Source organism: Callithrix jacchus, chromosome 2 (genome assembly GCF_049354715.1).
Source record: "Callithrix jacchus isolate 240 chromosome 2, calJac240_pri, whole genome shotgun sequence".
NCBI classification, from domain to species: Eukaryota; Metazoa; Chordata; class Mammalia; order Primates; family Cebidae; genus Callithrix; species Callithrix jacchus.
The window spans coordinates 127,991,426-128,015,241 of NC_133503.1; the positions used below are offsets into that span (position 1 = coordinate 127,991,426).

At 36.8% G+C, this 23,816-nt stretch overlaps 1 long non-coding RNA gene across 3 annotated transcripts in view; it reads left to right on the forward strand.

The window, feature by feature from the left end:
- LOC118151480 (uncharacterized) overlaps nt 1–23,205 on the forward strand; it is a 115,891-nt gene extending 92,686 nt beyond the window's left edge. For 2 of the 3 annotated variants that reach the window (XR_013532596.1, XR_004739823.2), the window contains exons 6-9: nt 15,315–15,472; nt 18,660–18,772; nt 22,025–22,206; nt 23,068–23,204. This is a non-coding gene — a long non-coding RNA (uncharacterized LOC118151480). Of the gene's footprint in view, nt 1–15,314; nt 15,473–18,659; nt 18,773–22,024; nt 22,207–23,067 lie in introns of all 3 variants that reach the window. The other variant, XR_013532595.1, reaches the window with a different exon arrangement.
- Nucleotides 23,206–23,816: the final 611 nt, after the last annotated feature.

Below are 23,816 nucleotides of genomic sequence, written 5' to 3' on the forward strand. Positions count from 1 at the left end.
AGATGGAGGAGAAAGTCAGTATTCTCACTGGAGTCACCAACTGAAGTTGACAAAGGAGGCAGAATGCAGACCTGAGAAGTCGAGCAAATGAGAGGATTATCCAGAGATCTGTGAACCAAATCGCTGCCCATTGCCTCTCATCCCTCTTCCCCTACACCAGCAAGTGAAATCTCCTTAATAAAGTGGCTGAATTGCTCCGACTGTTATTGGGGTTATAGAAGTTTAAAACCTCTTTGTTTTAGCATTTAGAGAAACTGCAACCTGTCAGCCAATATCCTTATCACTGATAGTGAAACAAAGCAGATCATTTAACAAGCCCTTGCCTATATACATAAAACCGCCAGTCAAATTTCAAAGCGGTCAAGGGGAGTTTTTGGGAAAAGACCTATTCACACAACAGCAGAGGAAAGCTACTCAAATCATCTAGAATAATGAGCTTCATTCTTTATTCTTAAAAGTGATTGGATAATAACACACACACACACACACACACACACACACACCCCAAAAGCACGAAGAAAGAGACCAAAATAATAAAACAGAAAAACCAATTCTACAGAAAACAGAATCTAACTTAATGATAGCATTTATATTGCACTTATTTGGAGTCAGGCATTATTCCAAGAACTTTATATATATTAACTCATTTATTCCTGAGAACTATCTTACAAAATATGAATTTTTACTATCCCCATTTAACAAATAAGAAAACTGAAGCACGGGGAGGTGGAGTGAGTTACTGCTGTGCGAAAGGGCTGTTTACAGAAAGCAAGCCCCTAATGCTAAATCAGCTGAGAAACCAAAGAACCATGCAGACAAATTCAGTTTGTCAGTAAAGGGTGTTTCATTCAGGGAACTTGCAGACAGGAATGGGCCTTGAGCAGCAGCAAGACAAGTAGATCTCCACACTGTTAATCCCCAGACTCTAGGCTTATAGACCATAGGGAAAGGGTGTACGTGCTATAGCAACACAGAGGCACGCTCTAGGAGAGGCAAGAATGCTATAAGCATCATAACTTATACTTTGTGCGACAACATCAAAGTTAACAAGTTCTTATACTAAGGACAATAAACAGTAAATAAAGTAGGAATCAAGAGGCATTCATGAGACTGGAGCTAATCAGAAATCAGTATGGCAGACTATTGTGCAAATAGAGCCACTTTTGTTTCCATAGTGACCCAAGTGCATATAGTTCAGTGGTGAAGCCAATGATTCTATCTGGGTCAGCTCGGCCCCAGAGTTTGCTAATTATTTGTCAATTTTAATTGGTATTCTAGTCACAATGTGAGAAATTATTAGATTTATGTATTAAGAATAGAATGCAATGAAAAAGGAACAGTTCAGCTGTAATAAGGAGACATTAGAGATTCAAAACATGACAGCTAAAATAGAAAAGTTCAATAGGGTAGGGAGCAGTGGTTCACACCTGTAATCCCAGCACTTTGGGAGGCTGAGGCAGGCAGATCACTTGAGCTCAAGAGTTAAAGACCAGCCTGGGCAACATGGTGAAACCCTGTCTCTATCAAAAATACACAAAAATTAGCCCAGTGCAGTGGTGTGCTCCTGTAGTCCCAGCTACTTGGAAAGCTGAGGCAGAGAATCCCTTGAGCCCAGGAGGCAGAGGTTTCAGTGAGCCACGATAGTGCCTGAGCAACAGAATGAGACCCTGTCTCAAAAAAAGAAAAGAAAAGAAAATTAAAAATTCAATATAACTTAGAGGACTGGAAGTTAAAAGTAAAGTAATCTCAAAGAAAGTGGAGTAAAGGAAATAGAAAAGATGAGGTAAAACTAAGAGATATAAAAGACTAATCTAGGAGGTTTAGTGTCTAACTAAAAAGATCTTCCAAAAAAAAAGTGTGTGTGTGTGTGTGTGTGTGTGTGTGTGTGTTAACAATTACCATTATGTGGTAGAATTTTAGAATACCAGGCATTCTAGAGGTTTTTGAAGATATAGAAGGTCTCTTATCAATAAACAAATTTAGATTAGTCTTAAACATCTCAACAGCAAGGACTGGATATTAGAAAACAGCCTAGCAATTCCAGATTTTGTAGGAAAATAATCTCCAACCTAGAATTCTATGTACAGCCAGAATATAATATACGTGAAAGAAAAGTTAACACGTTTAGAAACATGAAACATTAAGATCTAAGACTATTGACCTGCAATGTTTCAGACTGTACTCAAACATATATGGGATTGATGCTTAAGGAATGGACATAGAATCCAGGAAACAGGTTTCGACCTAGGAGAATGAAAAAGAGAAGAAACACCAAGGATGGAAGTTCTGCTGCTGATCTTCAGAGTTCTAGTCCAGATTGTAGCAAGGGGATAATGATCCCAAAAGGTGGAAAACGTAGAGGAAGCTTTATCCAACATGGTTGAAAGACTCAATAAGCTTAATGAGAGAGTTGATTAGGAACCCAGGAAAATCCAATATTCTTATTCCAAAAATGAAGCCTTAAATATGACATGATATTTAGTTATTGAGAATCTACTACTTGATCTTGATCCTAAGAACAGACTCTTTCAAGTAGGTCAATCAATAGTCATGATTTGAACATACTGAGAAGAAAGTGTAATTCTTAGGCTGTGTACTAAAAAGTAGTAATACTGTCAGAATGTGTAGGCCATTTATTGACTTCTAAATTTTACAGTCAACTTGGATGAAGCACAGAGGCCTTAATTATAAATCATGACTATTGATTGACCTACTTGAAAGAGACTGTTCCTAGGATCAAGATCAAGTAGTAGATTCTCAATTACTAAATATCATGTCATATTTAAGTCTTCATTTTTGGAATAAGAATATTGGATTTTCCTGGGTTCCTAATCAACTCTCTCATCAAGCTTATTGAGTCTTTCAACCATGTTGGATAAAGCTTCCTCTACGTTTTCCACCTTTTGGGATCATTATCCCCTTGCTACAATCTGGACTAGAACTCTGAAGATCAGCAGCAGAACTTCCATCCTTGGTGTTTCTTCTCTTTTTTATTCTCCTAGGTCGAAACCTGTTTCCTGGATTCTATGTCCTTGCTATACAAATACCAGTTACTACAGATAAATACCACAGAATTTGAAGTGCACCTATTTTGAGCCCTAGCTATGTCACTTGCTGTAAAATCAATGCACCCTCACTGTGTCTTCAGTGCATTGTAAAATGGAGTCTACATAGGGATCAGGAACACAGACTCTAGAGTTTTACTGCCTGAGTTTAAATACCAAGTCTACCATTTACTAGCTGTATGTCCTTAGGTAAATTACTGAATCTTTCTCTGTCTCAATTTTCTCATTAGTAAAATGGGAGCCATGTAAAGATTCAATGAGTTAATGTATGTAAAGCCCGTAGAATGTACATGTTTGCTGTTTCAACTGCCCAATAGTATTAAAAGAGTTTTTCAATCTTTCATATTATTTAATTTCTTTTTTATATATGTAGGTGTCAAGAAATCCTAACTCATGGTAATTGTGCAACCTGCTTAGGTCACTGGCAAACCATGAAGTGTGTAAGCATAAAGCATAATTAATTAAAGAAAAACACTGAGATTTAAAAGAGATCTGACCCAGACCCCCACACAAGTTCATGTCTACATAGGTAAGCCAGGAACTAAACATTCATTAAGCACCTTTCCATGTTGGGACACGCTTCAAGACTGTGAAGGCTACAAATATGTGGAAGACCTGGCCATCAAGGAGCTTAGAGATCCTCATGGATCCACATGTGGGGAGGAAACAAGCAAGCTACTTCTGGAACTGCATGGCGGCTTGGTAGCTTGCTACATACAGAGAAGCTGAAGGGTAGAGCTGAGCCCTAGCTCCCACCATGTGAGGCTAATGATGATTCCTCAGGAACACAGAGGGGAGAACCTCCTCCTTCACTCCTCACCTGCTCCAAACACACAGTCTTTCCTACAGAACACAGGCTTGCCTCCTTATGCTAAGAAGGGGAATTGCTTCTTAGAAAAGAAGTAGAAAAGGGTAGCTCTTAAGTTCTCAGGAGAAAAAGGACATCTGCTTTGTGCATGTAGAAGGGCCACAGCAAAGCTCTGTGAAGGGTATCCCTGTGAAGAAGGTGGAGACTTCTTATGCCGCCTCTATTGTGTCCAGTTCAAAACCCTGTGCCTGCTCCCCTTAAGCCCCTAACACATATACAGCTATATCAAAGCATCATGGAGATACTAGGGAGGAAAGGTCTCTCTGGCTACATAATCTGCACAGTACAAACTACCTGGCTCTCCTGGGTCCAAGTCACTTTCTTTCCTCATCTATGGGAAGAGAAGAATCATCCCTTGTGAGAATCAATATTAGGAGACAATTGCCCTAGTATTGGTCAGAGTTCTCAAAAATAGACCACAAAATCCATTCCAACCAGTGTGAGCTGGAAGGAATATATTAGAGCACATTGAGTGGTTTACAGAATCACAAGATCAGAAGGCACAGTCTGCAGTGAGCTTCCAGGAATAACACCCAGCTCATAGCTTCACTAGAGGACCAGCCTGGAAAAGGACTTGATTTACCCATGTCTTCTTTGCCACAATGAGGAAGCTGTTCCCACCCCACCAGCCACAGGTGCTCCCCCAACCCAAATCAAAAAGCCACCGGTACCATCACCATCCTCGGTCATCCTGCTCCAATCAAAAAGATTGCCTGCTTCGTCAAATAACTTATTTCTGCAATCAGGACTCACGTAGGTCTGCCTGCAACTCCCTTTCACGTTTAGGGCCTCTCTGAGGACTGAGCAGCGTGACAAAATTGACTCAATCCTTTTTCAACATTATTAACACTAATTTCTAGTTTGTAAATAATATTGTTAGAAGTACTAGAATTTTTGTTGAGTCATAGTGAATAAATTACATCACAAGAACACCAATAATGAGAAGGAAATTACACTGACACCTTCAACACTCTTAAGTGGCAATCAGAAGACGGAAGCAGTGGCGAAGAGCAAACCGTGGATGTGGCATGTGGATAATGAGATGTTGGTCATGAGCTCAGGGGCAGCAAAATGACTCTCCTGTGTTCTGGGTGTGTGTGCTCTGGGAGGAAGTCTCTGTGTGTGGTGAGGCAACTGGGTCACATCCCAAGAGTGGTGCTTTCTGTGCAAAGCAGATGGGAGCTGGAGGAGGTGGGATAAATGAGTTGTGTGACTGAAACAGCTGTCTGAATGAAACATCCAACAGAGGATGACTCTGCCTTCTGGCTACCAAGGATAGGGCTCCTATTTTTCCATTCATGGTAAGAGATCAGATACTTGGGTAGGCAGCCTAGAGAGACTCAGGTCAGTTAGGGCAGGGCCTACATGGAATCAAATACCAGTGATATCTTATATTTGCCTAGCACATTGTGATCTATAAAGTACTTGCAGATTCTTGATCTGATTTATGCCACACATTGGCTTGTGCTGTTGGCAGGGCACGTGTATTATCATCACTCTGCGGGGAAGGAGATCCATAGATGATCAGATGACCGGTAGAAGAGCTAAGACACCCACATCGCCCTTGGGACTCCTACTGTGTTCTTTGCTCCACACCACACTGCCTTTCCTGGGAGATTTGTCAGGGCGCAGGTCTCAGTGAGCACTTTGTTGGGATTCTGCTCTCAGGATCAAAGAATATAATTAGCTAAAGATGATTTCTATCACCTGAACCCAAGCCATTCGTCAAACATGAGTCATAAATGCTAAGAGGAGGTGATAGTTCATGAAAATAAATGATGAGGAGGAATAAGTTGTGTCCATGGCATACTAAATAGGAGCCTGTGGACTCCCCAAATAATTGATTGCCCTCAGAAACATTATTTACTTTGGTTTAGAATTGGATGAGGATTCTTTTGACCATTATTATATTTCTTGGTAAATAAACACTGAAAAGAAAATTTCTTTAAATACAATGAGTTCTTTAAAAATAGAAAAAATTATATTCGAAGAATTATTATTTTTTATTAACAATACCCTAAAATTAAAAATGAACCGAAACTGAGTAGGCTGTACATTGAATTGTTCATGAGTCAAATAAAAAATGAATACTCTATTGAAACTAAAGCAAAATTAGTTTATCCCCAGTAACAAAATTCTCCTTCTTACCACCCCCAGAGTTTCCACACAGATTAGATAATGGTCTATTTTATTTTAACAAAGCTTTTGGCAAAATGTTGACAAGCCACAAATGTGGCCTCTGAACCCAGGGACCAAAAAGATTAATACTGTTCCTTTGAGAAACGCATAGTTTGTCCAACGATCAGAAAAAAAATAGAAAACCATACTTGAATCCAACCTGCAGTCACAAGTTAGTGAATTCAACTGTCTCAATTATAGAGTGAAACTTTTCGTAAGTCAGTTGCCGACAAGTCACAAAGCACAATACCTATTTTTATTTTTACTATATTTTCTGGTGGTCCCCAGGATAAATTAATGGCTAGCTTAGTGTTTTCAGTTGTTTATTCGTTCATCACTTTTATGGGAACATGGACATATTCGAGCCCTGCAATCCTGTCAGATCAGATGAAACCTCCATTAAGTAACAAGACAGATACATCCGGTCTCTGCTTCACAGGGTAGTCACATACTGGCTAGAGTCAAATCTGGCTAATTAATCAGAAAAAATTAAAACTAGACATCTTGTATTCAACTATGGATGTAGAACTATAAGCAATGGAATTGAAAACTCATTCTAGATCCCATGAGGCTTTCAGTAGAAAGGTACAGAGAATGTATCTTATAGATGACTTAATAGTTTTGTCGCTTTAACCAAAATGTTACTCTTGGTGCTAGGAAGATAATGATATTAATAATATTCCTTATCTTCTACAGATTTTTTCTGTATAACTCTAGGCTTACAATTTCAATCACGAGATGATGGTTTACGCACGTTTGTGGGCTTACATCCCTATCTCTTATGTGCCTGAAGAATGTTCAGGCTTGTTTGGTTAGTGCCTCAGCAGCAAAAAATTGTCCACACAGTGTATCAAGTTCATTCATCCATCTCATTCATGGTGCAAATAGGGCCAGGTAGCTTTTTCAGTCCCTCTACATACCATGTATTTTATACTGACAAACTTCTGTCTGGCCACCCTTGACTAGAACACAAGGGAGATTGGACCTTCATGGATGGTTCATCCCAGACCTATCGCCTGCTAGTGAAAAAACAGCTCTTGAGATCAACCACCTGTGGGCCTTATACCATTATCTCTCTGCAGTCACCTAACCTGGCTGTGTAGCCCATTACACACAGCCAGTAAACACACAACAGAAAACCTGGAGAGCCCCCAGGAAGTCAGCCTGTATTCAGAGCTTCCACTAACAGCCACCTGCACAGACTGCACCACTCCTCTGTCCTGGCTCAGGTTGTGCACCCTCTTTTGGACTTTTTCTGGGATGGCAAAGCTTCTTGTCCCCTCTGATCATGATTGTGCAAGGCTTTTATTTACTAAGCAGAGCACAGCAAGCACTGTATACGGGAGCCAAATTAACATGTGGTAGAAATTCCCTGAGGGTATTAAACTGAACATGCTGCCCCCTTCCTATGAATGATAAAGTGAGGAGAGTGACAAATCTGCATTCTGCTTCATTAGACAAAACACACAACCTCTCAGGGCTTCATCTGAGAGGAATCTAAGGACTAATAAAATACCATAGAAGTTCCACACCGTAAATGAAGAAATTGATAAACCAAGAAGTAGTAAAGTACTTAATCCAGGTTAGTACATAGAGTAATGTATTCGTTTCCTATTGATGCTGTAAGAAATTACCACAAGCTTGAAACAGCACAAATTGGTTATCTTAGAGTTCTGGAGGTCAGAAGCCTAAACTGAGCTGGCAGTGCTGAATTCCTTCTGGAGGTCCCAGGAGAGAATTCATTTCCTTGCCTTTTCTAGCGTCTACAGGTTACTGGCAGGTTTTGGCTCATGGCCGCATTGTCCATCTCCAAAGCCAGCAGCATGGCATTATCAAATCTCTTTCCTCTATGAGCTCTGCTTCTGTTGTCTTGTTTTTTCTCTGATTCTGACATTTCTTCCTCTCTCTTATAAAGACCCTTGTGGTTACATTTGTCCCACCTGGCTAATCCAGAATCACCTCTCCAACTCAAAATTCTTAATTACAAACTCAAAGTTATTTTGCCATGTAAAGTGACATTCACAGGTTTGAGGGATTATAGGGCATTGACAGTTTTCGAGGTATAAGCATTATTCTGCCTACCACAATTGACAATGAAAAGTCTAAGCCTCATCAGTGACCAAGAATTTAGCAAATAACGTGTGTTAATTTCATTCAAACTACATTTAGTAATTAGATGCCAGATACTATAACTGATAAACATTACAAAGCAAAGAATAGGCATAAAAATGCTCTTATATTTTGAGACAGTGTCTTGCTCTGTGGCCCAGGCTGGAGTGCAGTGGTGAGATCTTGGCTCACTGCAGCCCCCACCTCCCAGGTTCAAGTGATTTTCCTGCCTCGGCCTCCTGAATAGCTGGGACTACAGGTGTATGTCACCATGCCCAACTGATTTTTGTATTTTTAATAGAGATGAGGTTTCAGCACATTGGCCAGGATGGTTTTGATCTCTTGACCTCATGATCTGCCCACCTCAACCTCCCAAAGTTCTGGGATTACAGGAGTGAGCCACCGTTCCTGGCCCTAAAGATATATTTTAAATGTAAGTCATAAATAAGGAAGACCTTTTAAGATCTTTTAGAATGAAAAAAATATCAATAATGAAACTGTGCTAACATACAAGACACAAAGAGCTTATATTTCTAATATCTTTTAAAAATGGCTTTATAAATCAAAAAATGATATGAGCAACCCAACAGAAAGCAGGGGCAAACAAGGCATACAAATGAGCAATGCGTATATTATGAGACGTCTTTTTTTTATCTCTCAAATCAGCAAGTACTATGTGCTGAATGTTTGTGTTTCCCCAGCAGTCATAAAGTGTTAACCCCCAAGGCGATAGATAGTAGTTGGAGGTGGGGGTTTTGGGAGGGAATTAGGGTTGTATTAAGTAATGGGAGTGGAGCCTCCATAATGGATTAGTGGCCTTATGAGGAGATGAAGGGGCCAGAGCTTTTATTCTTCACCAGGTGGGGCTACAAGGAGAAGATGGCTGTCTGCAAACTGTCCTCATCAGATACTAGATCTGCTGGGATCTTGATCTTGGACTTGGCAGCCTCCAGAATTGTGAGAAATAAATATTTGTTGTTTAAGCCACCCAATACATGGTATTCTGTTGTAGCAGCCTAAACTGACTAAGATAGCAAAATTAAAAAGATTAATGATAGTCTTTACAATGGCCTAAAAGGCCTGCATGATCTGGCTCCTCTATCTCACTCTGCCCCTCTTATCTAATCTCCTTCTTCTGCTTCTACCTCACTTGTTATTCCAGCCAGAAAAGTGTCCTCTCACACATTATAGATCATGTATATATATTTATACACATAGACATGTAAAAATTTGGCTGAGCACATAAAAAACAATGAGTTCGTGTCCTTTGTAGGGACATGGATGAATCTGGAAACCATCATTCTCAGCAAACTGACACAAGAACAGAAAATCAAACACCGCATGTTCTCACTCATAGGCGGGTGTTGAACAATGAGAACACATTGACACAAGGAGGGGAGCATCACACACTGGGGTCTGTTGGGGCGGCTAGGGGAAGGATAGCAGGGGGTGAGGAGGTTAGGGAGGAATAACATGGAGAGAAATGCCAGATATAGGTGAAGGGGGGATGGAGGCAGCAAACCACCTTGCCATGTATGTACCTATACAGCAATCCTGCATGATCTGTACATGTACCCCAGAACCTAAAGTACAATTAAAAAAAAAAATTTGGCCGAGCATGTCATTTATAGAAGTTTAACTTTTATTAAATTTTATACAAATGAAAAAAGTTATGCATACAAAAATAAAAATGTTTCCAAGTAGGTATTTGGTTCAATTAATTATATATTCATAAAACTAAAGACTATGCAACAACTGATCTAAGTGTACATGTAAAATATGTCTCACATGCATTGACATGGAAAGATTTCTGAAGTGTATCTATTGATTAATAACATATGGTTATTATGCCTATAAATACAATGAATAACATATGTTTATTTATTGCCTGTTTATTAATTATAGCTTATATTATTTAGAAAATAAATGTATTGCCATACATATCCCTTCCAAAATGCTTGAAAATGACTAGAAGAGGCATGAACATTATTTTTCATTTACCTGATTATTAACACATATTACCCTAGAAGAAATACTTCTTCAAATCATTTAAGAAATTTTTTTCTTTAAATCAGAAAGAAAATACCACTTCTCTCTGTATTTTCTTTGTATGCCAGCTTCTTAGGACCATTCTAGAAACAACTGGCTTTGTAAAATCATTGGAAAATCTCATTCTTTTTGGTCTATATTTTACTATTCTTGAGCAAACAACATCTGGTATATATCTCAAAGCCCTCTGAATATTTTCATTATGCTGTGTATTACATAGAAAAGACTGAAGCGTTCTTACAATTTTTTATAAGTATATATTCTCCCTTCCTCATGATAAAATATAGATTTCATAAAAGCAAAACTTTGTAAAAATATTTTAGATGGTGAGACTGTATCTGGAAACTACAAATTTCTGCTACAATCCTAATTGTTGCCAAACTAATTTATAGCAAATTTTATTAAAGAAAACGCACCAATAACTTTGTTTTCTTCCTTACAGAAGCTCAAAAGAGCATGATCTCTGTAGACAACAATTTCTTCTAGGTTTTACTTGTAAATTATTCTTACTCTCTCTAAAATGGTTTCTAATTGCTAGAATTACCAGAAAAATTACTTTGAGTAACCATATTACCTATTTATATATTTAACAGAATTATTTCAAAATTATTATTTCCCATGTTATTTTAAACTTAATCTTTTTTTTAAAATCTACATATCCATATGTAAAATACTGTGGACATTTTCCCTCTGAGCAATATCGTCCCTTGTCATACATGTTCAGGATGATTTCAATGCCCTAACGGAAACAGCACTGAATTAGATCATGTTGAATCAGATTAAATTTGAATTAGAGGCACTTCTGGTATTAACATAGATGTGCTAATATTTCCCTCTTCTTCTTTTGAAATCAAACAAATGAAAAAAAAAAAAAAAAAGAAATACAGGAAGAACCTACATGTTCTTTTTGGCAAAACTAAGAAGCAGGTTTAATACAATCTTTAAAATAAGTTTAATGGCTGCCAAAAGCAACAAGACCAGACAAGAGCCACATATAAAACATGAGGAGAAGAAGCAAAGAGAATCACAAGAGCATCCCACAGCAGCAGATTTCAGAAAATTGCACTTTCTGCAGGTGAGAGGTTGTCTGTGAAGTGCAGAAGCTATATCCATGCTGGCAGCAATGGGTGATTAGAGCTGGCAACAAGAGCCTTCGTAAACCCAGTGAATCTCAGAGAAGCAAAAGTGCAAGGCTATGGAAGAACCAAACAGATGAGCCATACTGGAAGAAAGAAGTATGTCTCTGGGAAGAAGAAAAGGAATTAAGAGTTTGAAAGGCTACAGTTGTGTTTTTTCTCTTAATGGAACTTTCTGAAAAAAAGTTGCTCAGAAAAATTCAAGTTGTTCATTAATAAAAGGAATTAACATAGCACTGACACCAAAATTATAAAAGAGAAAATCTAAGGAAGAAATAGCAGTAACCTTCTAAACACAAGGAACACAAGCCAGAAAAAATGTTGCCACATAGCAAATAAAAATTGTAGCCAAATGTTTTATTGTGAATTTTAAAATTTAATAAATTGATTGTCTCTATGATGGAAAATTATAAAGGAGAAATACAAGGAAGGAAAAAATGGAAGAAACACAGAGAGAAAAGAATGTGAAAAGGAAGTAGGAAACTTAGAGAATAGTCATGAGAAAACGGGGGGGAAGGCTGGGAGCCATGGCTCACACCTGTAACCCTAACACTTTGGGAGGCTGAGGTGGGTGGATTGCCTGAGCTCAGGAGTTCGAGACCAGCCTGGGCCACATGGTGAAACTCCATCTCTCCTAAAATACAAAAGCTTATCTGGGAATAGTGGTGTGTGCCTGTAGTCCCAGTTACTCAGGAGGCTGAGGCAGGGAATTGCAAGAACCTGGAATGCAGAGGTTGTGGTTAGCCAAGATTGTGCCACTGCACTCCAACCTGGGCAACAGAATGAAACTCCATCTCTTAAAAAAAAAAAAAAAAAAGAACGAAAGAAAGAAAAGAAAACTGGATGAAAAACATTTAGCATAAAAACAAGTAAAGACTATTCAACATAGTCCTTTGAAGCTGTCAATTGAAGCTGTCAAGGAGGAAAATAACCCAGGAAAAGATGACCTACAATCATATACTGATAGAGTACACTCTGTGTCTGGGAATAATAATCCAGAACAGTTAACACCAAGAAACATTCAGTAACTATACTGAACATAAAGACAGAGAATTGCAGACAAAATAATCAGATGATTTACAACAGAGAAAAATGTTTAGGTGTTCCCCGCACTTTTTCATATATGCATCCAATGCCAAAATTATTAAAGTTATACCTGTAATATTCTCAAGGAAAGAAATGTGAGCTAAAGATTTTATATACAGCCAAACTATTCTTCAAGTATAAAGGGTATAAGCAAAAAGTTTTGAACATTCTGAAATCCAGAAAATATTGTCCTTCAAAGTCCTTATTGATAAAATTGCTAGAAGGCAGACTCCAGCCAGCCGAAGGCCAGGAATTACAACAAAGGAGTTCATGGTGGTCACAGAATATATTTAAATGCTAGTCAAAATTAAAAACAAATGTGGAGCTAATGTAATCAAATATAATGTGAATTTTGTAAGTGCTGAAAATGTAGAAATGATACAGCTAAAAAAAATGCAAGAGAAAAGGAAAGAGGCAACTAGAGTAAATTTCCCCTTTACCTCTTTTAAAGCTAAAGGAGAGTGTTTAAATCAAACAAACCAAGTAATCAACATTGTAAGTCTATATAACAGAAAAATTAAATGCTAAGAAGGATAATCTTATTAATTAAATTGGTGATAGACGACTTTATGGATACAACATTGAGGGCATAATCAATGAAAGCAATGAGTGATAAACTAGACTTCATTAAAATAAAAGAATTTCTGTTCTGTGAAAGATATTGTCAAAAGAATGAGAAGACAAAGAATAGATTAAGAGAAAATATTTTCAAAAGACATTATCTGATAAAGGACTGTTATCCAAACATTGAAAAATTACTAAAAGTCAGCGACGAGAAAGCAAACAAACTGATTGATAAATGGACAAAAGACATGAACAAACAGCTCATCAAGAGTCTATACAGATGCAAAGTAAGCATATTAAAATATAACCAACACCATATGTCATTACAGAAGTGCAAATTAAAACAGCAATGAGATACCACTATACATCTATAAGGATGGTCAAAATCCAAAACACTGAAAGCATCGAATACTGGCAAGGATTTGCAGCAACAGGAACTCTCATTCACTTCCTGTGGGAATGCAAAATGGTACAGCCACTTTGGAAGAGTTTGGCAGCTTCTCAGGAAACTAAGCATACTGTCATCATACAATCTATAAGCAGTCATACTCCTTAGTATTTACTCAAAGTGGGTGAAAATTTATGTCCACACAAAACCCTTCATATGGATGTTTATAGCATCTTTATTCATAACGGTCAAAAGTTAGAACCAAGAGGTCCTTTAATAGGTGAATGGTTAAATAAGCTATTGTACATCTAGACAATGATAAAAGGAAATGAGCTATCAACCCATAAAAAAGCAGGGAGGAAACTTGAATGCTTATTACTAAGTGAAAGAACTCAATTTCAAGTTTACATACTCTATGATTCAAACTATGTGACATTCTGGAGCAAGCAAAACTATGGAAACAGTAAAAAGATTGGTTGTTTCCAGCGTCTATGGAGTGAGAGGGACAAATAGGCAGAGCACAGAGGATTTTTACAGCAGTGAAATTATTCTATATAATACTATAATGGTGGAAACATGTCATTTTACATTTAGCTCAACCCATGAAATATGCCATATCAACAGTGAACTCTAATGTAAACTGTAGAATTTGGGTGATAATAATGTGTCAACGTAGGTTCATCACTTACAACAAATGTTCCATTGTGGTATGGGAGGTCAAAATGGGGGAGGTTATGTACATGGGGCAAGAAGACAGGCTATATGGGAACTAAATTTTCTACTTAGTCTTGCTGTGAATCTAAAACTGCTTTAAAAAATAAAGTTTATTGGCATGGTGGGTCATGCCTGTAATCCCAGCACTTTAGGAGGCCGAGGCAGGTGGATCACCTGAGGTCAGAAGTTCGAGACCAGTTTGGCCAACATGGTGAATCCCTGTCTCTTCTAAAAACTACAAAAATTAGCCGAGTGTGGTGGCAGGCGCTTGTAATCCCAGCTACTTGAGAGGCTGAGTCAGGAAAATCACTTGAATCTGAGAGGCGGAGGTTGCAGTGAGCAGAGATTGTGCCACTGCACTCCAACCTGGGGGACAGAGTGAAACTCTGTCTCAAAAAATAAAATAAAATAATAAAAATAAAGTTTGTTAATTTAAACAATAGAAATTTTGGTGGTAGAGGAAAGGAAGGAGAGGAAAGAGAAGAAAATTCAAACCCTGCACTGCTTATAGAAGATGCTAACATATACTGTCTAAAGAGTTTTTAAAAAAAAGTGTTACATATAAATGTAAGTACATATAAGAGCGCTACTTTAAAAAGTAAATCCCTGATTAAAAATATGTAACTCCCTAAAATTTAGAGTTACTGCATAACAAAGCAAAAATACAAGACTACATCATGAAAGAGTTTTGATTTTTTTAACTATAAAAACACAATCCAGACTCCAAGAATGGTAGACTAAGAACCTTCAAATATTCCCTTCTCCAAAAAGGTCAATGAGAAACATTAGGACAATCTTAAAAATTAATCAAAGTGCTCTGAAAATTAATCAAAGTCTTACAACCAACAAGAAACATGTCTGAATCTAAGTAAGAACTATGGGATTTCTGTTTCTTTTTAACTTTCTATTATCATCGTCCTCTCCCAGTTCTATGGGAGCCTTGATAACCAACAGCCTCCAAACCATGTTAGCTGTAAAAACTTGCAGACTAGAAGCCACTGGAGGTGGCGGAATGATTTTGGAACTCCCAGCAAAAGCCTCACCACAGAAAATTGTCACTCTTTGATCTATCTGGCAAGTTTCTGAAAATCTCTATTCTCAAGACGTCTTTATTTGACCTCATTCAGAGCTCACACTTTGTTAATATTCACCCACAGGGAATCTGTTGAAAACCACCAGTGGTGATTGCTTAACATAGTGGCTGCCTGAGACAGCATTACTAGTTGGAGCTAACAAGAGGCTGACCGACAAACTTCCAAGGAAAAGAGGGAATGAAATGTCCTTGGGAACCTTGAAAAGCTCTGACATATTACAGGTAATATAGTAGATTACGTACATGTATAAGGCTGTATGAACACCCAGGGAAGATCTTAAAAGGCTCCCTTCTCACACATCTTAAGGTTCTGTACACACAGGAAGTAAATGCTAATGGAGAGTTATAAACTGCCTGCCAAACATTGAAAACATACTTTAACATACACACAGAGCCTCCTTAGCAAAGGCTAGAAAACGCATGGTTTAAGGAAATTTGAGGAATGCTCTGTCCAGTCATTAACTGACCACTGAGCTAATCTAGAAGAAACTTTACTGGCTAAACATGACAAAGAATACAGACTTTACAGAATTAGCCTAGGAAAGTCACTAAACCAACAAACTGTAAAAGCAATGTATGCTGGAGAAAGGGGGAATCTGATTTCCAGATTTGCCACATTTTATGTTTTAAAATGTTCAGATTTCAGCAAAAAACCATGATATATGCAAAGAAAAAGGCAAGTATGGTTCATACACAGAAATAAAAAAAGTCATCAATAGAAATTGTCACTAAGAAAGCCAATACATTTGACTTACTAAACAAGATGTTAAATTAGCTATTATAAATGTTTAAAGAACTAAAGGTAACCATGTGTAAAGAATTAAAAGATAATCTGAGAATAATGTCTCATCAAATAAGAAATATCAATAAAGAGATAGAAAATATTATTATTATTTTACAAAAAAAATAAATAGCTACCCTGGAGCTGAAAATTACAAAAACTGAAATAAAAATGTACTAAAAGCACTCAATAATTGATTTTAACCAGAAGAAGAAAGAACTAGCAAACTTGAAGGTAGGTTGATTAAAATTTCCAGTTTAAGGAATGGAAAGAAAAAGAAAGAATAAAACAGAGTCTCAGAGCCTAAGGAACACCATCAGTGGGAGTTCAAAATGCACACAATGAGAGTCCAGAACGAGTCAGGACAGATGGGGTCAGAAAGAATATTTGAAGAAAATATGGTCAAAAAGTTCTGAAGTTTGATGAAAAAAACTACACATCCAAGAAATTCAATAAATTCCAAATATGATGAACTCAGTGTGATACTCATCTAGACAAACAGTTGAAAGACAAAGAGAGAATCTTGAAAGTAACAAGAGAAAAGTAACTAATAATATACCAGGGTTTCTCAATAAGATAACAACTGACTTCTCATTCTGAACCAGGGAAGCCAGAAAATAGTGGAATGACGTAGTCACAGTGCTTAAAACACAAAACAATATGAAATAATATAAGGAAATCAAGACCAAACCAATCTATTACATCATATAAAATAATAGGCCTGAAAAAAACCTAATTTTAAAAGTATATTTTCACATTGGCCCACATAGCAAAACTCAACTCCATAATATTTAAAACAAATATACTTTAAAAAAGAAAAGACTCAAAAACATTGAAAATAAAAGATTTGGTAATAATATACCAAGCAAGTGGCAAGAAAAATAAAGTAGTGGTCATAATTTGAAATTCAAGTCCATTAAATGAACAACATTAAATGAACCAAAGAAGGGCTTTTATAATAGCAAACTCCATTTATATTCAGGGAAGATAAAACTAATAACAATGTCTACAGCCAATAACTAAGCAGCAACATTTAAAAAGCATAAATAAAAGAGATTTGTGGAGCAGTAGAAACACACAAACAGTAAGAAATCTTATTTATTCTTTCAGTTTGTGACAACTCTATAGACAAAAAATAAAGACATGAAAGACCAAAATAATATGAGAAGTAAGACATCTTTGAGTGATATGTACCAAGTTCTGTCCACTACAAAGAAAGATTAGGCCTTCTTTCTTATAACAGTCATAAAATATTGGGCCATAATAAAACTACAATAAATTCTAAAAGGTAGAGCTGTACCTAGAGCACACTTTACTTACAATACAATTAAACTAGATAGGAATAGCAAAAGTTGAATTCATGTCTCACATTAACACCAGGATAAATGCCAAATAAATGAAATATTTGATGTCAAACATGAAACTGTAAAAGAAATACTAGAGAATTCATTTAAACCTTGTAATGAGGAAGAATTTTAAAATTATGACTAAAAATATGCATGCCACAAAACATAAGTAATATATATTCAAACATAAAATAACATTTATGAAAAAAATATTTATGTCAAAAAGATGTAAGCAAATTCTAACGACAATTATAATATTGGAGAATAACACCATTGTGTTGCAAACAACAGCCTCTCTAATATATAAAGAGTTTTTAGAAGTTAATTAAAAAAAATTGACAGCTTAGTAGAAAAGTAGGGAAAAATATCAACAGACCACTCTTAAAAAAATCTAAATGGCCCTTAAACATATAAAATTTCCTGATGAATGAAGCAATAACATGGAAATTTAGAATAAGGAGGAAATTGGATGAACTAAAATTTGCAGTTCTAATTATAAAGAATAATACCAGGTTTCTTTATAAAAAATTAATACAGTTCTTGATGCACAGTAGATTTTCAATAAATACTTGAATAAATAATAGAAGTCAGGCCGGGCACTGTGGCTCAAGCCTATAATCCCAGCACTTTGGGAGGCCGAGGCAGGTGGATCACAAAGTCAAGAGATCGAGACCATCCTGGTCAACAAGGTGAAACCCCGTCTCTACTAAAAAAAAATACAAAAATTAGCTGGGCATGGTGGTGCATGCCTGTAGTCCCAGGTACTAGGGAGGCTAAGGCAGGAGAATTGCTTGAACCCCAGAGGTGGAGGTTGCAGTGAGCCAAGATCGTGCCATTGCACTCCAGTCTGGGTAACAACAGCAAAACTCTGTCTCAATAAATAAATAAATAAATAAATAATAGAAGTCCTTTTTATCCTCGTTGTTTTAGTCTTTTTAGTAACCTATGCCTTTCTCCATCAGTTAGCTCTTACGTAACAAACCAATCCAAAATTTAGCAGCACAAGCAATAAAGATATATTATTGTTTTTAGACAAACCATAACCAGCCTATAGTTTGTCTACGAAGTGCTGAAGATCTGAGCCAGGCTTAGCTAATCTTGGGTGAGCTCACTCAAGTTTCTGCCTTATTGGTTGGGACGACGGGATAACTAGGTCTCTCAGTATAGATCAGGCTTGTTCATATAGTAGCAGGAGAGTTCAAGAAAGTGGAAGTATGCAAGGTCTCTTGAGGCCTAGGCTCAGAACTGGCACCATCAACCATTACTTCTCTGCATTTTATAGGCCAAAGTATGTTACAGGACCAATTTTGATTATAGTAATGAAGAAATAAACTCCAAGTCTTAATGTGTGGAATATCCAATTCATATTCCAAAGGACGAGGATATTTTAAAAAGGTAAGATTTGGGAATATTTTTGTAATTGGTTTACCATACTTTCCACCAACGAACTTACAGAAGTGTAAGAAAAATTATAGTGTATCAAGAAAGGGGTACACAGAAATAGAATATTGGACAGATCCCAAAACAGCACATAGGCCTTGCATTTCTGATTGCCTTAAAAACAAAAGCAAACGTTAATTTCTTCCTTTCTTCCCTCTCTCTCTAATTAGTTCGTTCACTCTGTACTCTGACTTGTACCTTTCTATTCTATATTTTAATATTACCAGGTTCGCATATTCCTATCGAAACTCCTATGTTTCCTTCCTTTCTCTCCTTCAACTTCTTTAGCAATCTCTCATTCTTCTCACTTATGTGTTTACAGAAGTTAATTAATTTCGTAAGATCACCATTATTGCTGTTGTTGTTAACTGTTCATAAATCCATGTTTTCACATTTCGGGGGTAACTTCTTTCTGAGTCATTTATGTATATCTTATCAAGTGATAAAGTGCTGTGCCAGCGACATTTCTGACAGTGATGACCAAGCAACTGACATTTCATTCTTGGCACTTAAGAACTTTTCAAACACCTTTCTTATTCATTAGATCATTTCGTTTTTTTTTTTTTGACAAAAGTAATTATTTTAAAGTAAGTATTTATGCTTGGTTTGGCCTTTAGTTTGAGAACTTTGTGCATTTAGGTCAGTGTTTCTTAAATTTCAATAGAATGCAGCATTTAAAGGGAAAAGATTGTCATGAACCACTAATATAATAATTATATATTTAATAATAAGTAAAAGCAAGTTTTTAAAATTAAAATTTTTAATTGACCCATAATAATAGTATACATTTACAGAGTACAGAGTGATATTTTGATACATGTGTATACTGTGTAATAATCAAATCAGGGGAGTCAGCATATCCATCATTTTTTGTGGGTTGGAAACATTCAAAAACCTCTCTTTTAGCTATTTGAAAATATACCATAAGTTATTGTTAACTATAGTCACCCTACAGCGACATATAGCACTAGAACTTGTTCTTCCTCTCTAGCTGTTATTTTGTATTCTTTAACTAACTTCCTCCTATCCCTCCCTCCCTACTACCCTTCCCAGTCTCCAGTAACCACAGCTCTACTCTCCACTTCTATGAGCTCAACTCTTTTAGCTCCCACATGTGAATTAGAACATGTAGTACTTACTGTTCTGTGCCTGACTGATTTCACTTAACATAATGTCCTCCAAAGTCATCTATGTTGCTGCAAATAACTGAATTTCCTTCTTTTTTAGGGCTGAATGGTATTCTGTTGTATATATGTACTACATTTTCTTTATCCACTTATCCATTGATGGACACTTAGGTTGATTCCGTATCTTGGCTGTTGGGAATAGTACTGCAATAAACATAGAGGTGCAGATGCCCCTGTGATATACTGATTTCTCTTCCTTTGGATAAATACCCAGCAATGGGATTGCTGGATCAGATGGTACTTCTATTTTTAGTTTTTTGAAGCACCTCCCTACTGTTTTCCATAGTGGCTGTATACTACATTCCCATCAATGATGCATAAAAGTTCCCTTTCTCCACACCTTCCTCAGCATTTGTTATTTTTTAATAACCATTCTAGCTGGGGTGAGATGATGTCTCATTGTGATTTTGATTTTGAAAGCAGGCTCAGCTGCATTTAAATTTGTCAGATTTTGTGACATGATTGTAGCATAGCTTTGGAAATGATTTAGAAAAATAGTTTAGCCTTTCTCTTCATAAAGCTGTTCATAAACCCTGTGGTTTGACCTAATGATCAAAGACTCCCGTTGATCTGGATTTCAGATTGGGCAGGTGCTAAAAGGAAGAGCAGTGCTTCTGTCAGTATTCAGCTACTCTGCAGGTGCTAATTTTTCCTTCAAAACTGATTTTGAAATGAGAGTCATGGGTACATTTTGGCCTGGGGCAGGACAAGGAAGAATAGGCAAACATTCCTTCTTACTCCTTCCAACCTCTGCCATGCCCTTGTGTCTATACACATCTCTAACTGAAAACTGGCTGTTTGTGACAGCTGCTCACATTTGATCTTGAAGACTAAAGCTAGAGGATTCTATTAGGGATTCCATAAAATATTCCATTATTTGCCTGTATAACCTACAAAAAAATTTCTAGCAAGAGATCAGGATATTGTATTGCAGTGGAAAGAGCATTTGAGTAGGAATCAAAATCTTAAGTCATATTCTCAAACCTTTCATTGCTAATCTAGTCTGTGAGCTATTTTGTATACCTAGGCTGGCAACAAAAGTTTTGAGTGCCACTCTTGTAATTTGTGGGTACCAGAAAGAAATGGTCAATAGCCCCATCCCCTAGCTTTTAATGATTAGTGAAAATAGATAGAATGAAGTTATTTTACACTATTTGGTCCTTGTTCATAGGCCTAATTGCCTCATCAGTACCTCCCTATGGGAGCTTTGCTTGCCGGGGGGTTTTCAGCAGTCTGTGATGGGGCAGTCCTTTCCTACTCCTGGCCCAGAGAATTCAATCATACAACTAGAGAGAACCAACCTATTTTCATAAATTTGAAATATTGTAATTTGAAGTATTGTAAAACAAAGGTAAGCTCATTTTGTGTTGTAGATAAAAGAAAAAAATTAAAATGAAACGGTAATATTTTGATTATCAGTAACTTGTGTTTTCTGTACTTGCATTATACCATTAATGCCCAGGAAAAAAAAAAAGCAGGAAATAGTTTTTGTTGTTATTGTTACCTAACGGCGGGGGGTTGGGGAAGATCCTTAACTTGAAATTGCAAATATGATTACACCACTGGATTGTGCTACTTTGACTCCATCCTCCAAATAGACTGTGAGATGTGGGATGGCAGTCCCATTCCAGCAGACACCATAATCGTAGGATTGATTACACAATATGCCATTCTAAATGATTTTGAAACATAGGAAATACTATTTTGTCAGAGCAAAGAGAAGAAAATGAAAAACTTTTTGTAGGATAAAGTGAATAAATACAAGTGGCAGGTAGGAATTAAGATTACGCTTTTTCCTAAGTTTGGATGAGATGAATCGGGGACCTTTGTTTCAGCTCAGTGCCTGGCACAGAGTGGAAAATTAGTGAATGTATTTTTTTAATTAATAAAAATGATTGACATACTAATACATACTTGGCTTGAGGCTTAGCATACTCTTATCACTCTATTATATATATGTGAACTACTCAACTTTTTTCTCTTAATTTTAATCTTACTTTTTGTTTATAATCTTTTATAGATAAATTGATTCTCTTTTAAAAAGTAAATCATGAGATAAATAATGGAGAGGACCTAAGCCCATTTCCAAGCTCTGAAGAGTGAAAGAAATCTTTTATAGATAAACTGATTTTTTTAAGTAAATCATGAAATAAATAATGGAGAGAGAAGACCATTTTCAAGCACTGAGGAGTGAAAGAACTGGTAGGTAACAGGAAGGTCAAGGGTTCAAGGACAGACCCAGGCTGGCCTCATGGTGGATGTTGTCCAGGCACCCCTTCTTTTCCCCTTTGTCTCCTCTTTTTTCTCCTCTCTCGTGTGATTAGCCAAAAAAATGACTATTTTTATGCATACAAAGAGATTAATCATTTTTGTATTTAAAAAAATTTAACTGCAAGCTGAGCATATCTAAACACTGTTAAATCCATCTACATTTCAGCTGTTGAATACTGGCCACAACATAGCTTAGTAAGAAATGCAGGCTAGGGAAAACAGCTCAAGGGAGGGGAAGCAAAGGCATTTGCTATAACTAGCAGAGGGATGAGTGTGTGGGGAGTAGATCTGAAGCAGCCCTTGTCTAGGATTGTGAAAATGGGCAAGATGGGGGGCGGGGGGAGGTAAAGAGGAAATTTCACTTGGCGTCTGGCCATGGTTATTTAGAGTTCAATCACATTAGGCTTTTCAATCAGGGTGAGTAATTTCCCTGCAGAAATTAATATCTGTAAAGCCATCATAACTACTTGTCTGGCAGATAGACACTAGAGGAAGAGGGGCCAATCTTCTTCAAGAAGCTAAAAAAGACTTCTGTCACATTCACTTGCCTCAGAGTTCATGTTTGCAGGTTTCTGCCTGCCTACATTTATAACGCAGTGAAAAATAGAAGGTTTTAAGAAAATGAATAAAATAGTTTAAATGCAATCTTGCCTTTATTTAAATATTTACATTCAACCAAATAGTTGGCTTTGGTAATCTTTCCTTTCAGGAAAATAGTTGACAGCAAAAAAAAAAAAAAAAAAAAACAGCTTCTGGTCTCAACATGCTTATCTGTTCACTTTTGTCTTTCAGCCTGCAGTTTGCCCTGACACAATGAACTAGAACATAGAGGTTCAGAATATAAGAGATACTCTTGGAAAAAGGCAAGTATGAAAACTACTATTTATTTTCAAAGGTCAGATTGGGGTTACATACCTATTGTGTTTAGGAGAGACAAATTGATCAGTATGCAGAAGATACATTATTGTGTGAAATTCGTATTTCGCATATCAAACTCAAATATTGTTATTTCAAAGTTTGGTATTTTGATAGGTACAAGCTCTTTTCCTAAAAAGTTTTTTCTTTAAACAATGAAATTAACCTGATAATGACATCGATATCCTTTCAGATATATAATGTACATGTATAATGTGAGGAATTACCACCTACTTAACCGTAGTGGGATTCAGGTACTTTAGAGACCTTTACATATGGATTTTCTCTGCTCTATTTCCTTTTATTTATTAGAAGGTGCAAGCTTATTAATTAATCTGCCTCTTTCTCCTTGATGCCTTAGAGTTGCATTTTCAAAGGAAGGTTCAATTACCCTCTGCATCTGAATAATATGGACAATTGAATACAATGCAGATTTCTGGGCCCCAGCCTAGATCTTCTGAAGCCATTTCCAGAGTTGAAGCTCAGAATTTTGCATTCCCAATAAATCCACCAGGGGACATACACTAGAATTCCAGGATTCTTTCATAGTGGGAAAATGTATCTTCCAGGGAATAGCAGGTTTGACTTCAAAGTGGGGTATAGAAAGAATTCAGAACTTTCTACCC